Source organism: Typopeltis vanoorti, chromosome 2 (assembly GCF_054136105.1).
Source record: "Typopeltis vanoorti isolate ZY-2024b chromosome 2, IOZ_Tvanoo_1.0, whole genome shotgun sequence".
In the NCBI taxonomy this organism is placed as follows: domain Eukaryota; kingdom Metazoa; phylum Arthropoda; class Arachnida; order Uropygi; family Thelyphonidae; genus Typopeltis; species Typopeltis vanoorti.
This window is the reverse complement of record NC_143550.1, coordinates 39306763-39307377: the sequence shown is the minus strand read 5'-3', so window position 1 is coordinate 39307377 and position 615 is coordinate 39306763. Positions and strand designations below refer to the sequence as shown.

General features: G+C 31.1%; 1 non-coding gene across 1 annotated transcript; it reads right to left on the bottom strand.

Annotated features, from left to right (window-relative positions):
* Positions 1-201: 201 nt before the first annotated feature.
* On the bottom strand, positions 202-288 carry TRNAY-GUA (transfer RNA tyrosine (anticodon GUA)). The gene is given in 2 exon segments: positions 202-237; positions 252-288. It is a non-coding gene; the product is annotated as a tRNA-Tyr (tRNA).
* Between the last annotated feature and the right edge of the window lie 327 nt (positions 289-615).

Sequence of the window (615 nt, the reverse complement as noted above, 5' to 3'; positions counted from 1 at the left end):
GTGGATACGTGACCACTGCTTTTTAACTCTTGATAACTGATGGGATCAATGTTGGAGATCGTTAATTTTAAAGGTTTGGATCTTTAATTTTAGACGTTTTCGATACAGTTAGTCATCAGAATATAAACATTTTTTTTGTTTATGGACTGGCTGAGATATTTATCTATAAAACTTGAATAAAAAGATTTGGGAAAAAAAAAATCCGTCGAGGCGGATTTGAACCACCGACCTATGGATAACTGATTTATCAACTACAGTCCACCGCTCTGCCAACTGAGCTACCGACGGAGATATAATTATATATTTCTAAATATCTTGATAGCTGGAATAGTTTACTTTTGAAACTAGGTCATCTAGTTACGTCATTAAACACGTTGTGAATTCTAAGGTAAAAGACGTACCACAGAAGTGCAACTTCAACCAATTTAAAAAATTAAACAATTTTATATTTTGAATCATATTTATTCTAATGTGAAAGCTGAATCGTTAGAGTGGAGAGATATTTCATTATGAAACACATAACGTCATTGCAACTGTATCTCTTTTCAACTGATTGGTTTTATAATTAATCTTAAATCTTAACTTACACACGGAAATGTAATTTATATATATATA